This window comes from Corvus brachyrhynchos, unplaced genomic scaffold (genome assembly GCF_000691975.1).
Source record: "Corvus brachyrhynchos isolate BGI_N302 unplaced genomic scaffold, ASM69197v1 scaffold463, whole genome shotgun sequence".
In the NCBI taxonomy this organism is placed as follows: Eukaryota; Metazoa; Chordata; class Aves; order Passeriformes; family Corvidae; genus Corvus; species Corvus brachyrhynchos.
The window spans coordinates 18,063-18,663 of NW_008236928.1; positions in this window are offsets into that span (position 1 = coordinate 18,063).

The following is a 601-nucleotide window of genomic DNA, read 5'->3' on the forward strand; positions in this document are numbered from 1 at the left end:
CACCTGGGCACACCTGGGCACACCTGGGCACACCTGGGCACACCTGGGCACCTGGGCACACCTCGGGACACCTGGGGGCACATCTGGGGGTACCTGGGAACACCTGGGCACACCTGGGGACACCTGGGGGTACACCTGGGGGCACCTGTAGCGCCTGGGGGCACCTGGGATAGATCTGGGCACACCTGGGGGTTTCTGGGTACACTTGGGGGTACCTGGGGCACACCTGGGGGCACCTGGGCACTCCTGGGAGTACCTGGGGGCTTCTGGGGATACCTGGGATAAATCTGGGCACACCTGGGCACCTCCGAGGGCACCTGAGATAGACCTGGGGGTACCTGGGCACACCTGGGCACACCTGGGGGTACCAGGGACACACCTGGGACATGGGCAAGGCCGGATGACCCCTCCGTGACCCCTCCATGACCCCTCGGTGACCCCTTGGTGACCTCTCCATGACCTTTGCGGGGGTGACCCCTCAGTGACCTTTGGGGTGACCCCTCGGTGACCCCTCGGTGACCTTTGGGGTGACCCGTCGGTGACCCCTCGGTGACCTTTGGGGTGACCCCTCAGTGACCTTTGGGGTGACCCCTCGGTGACC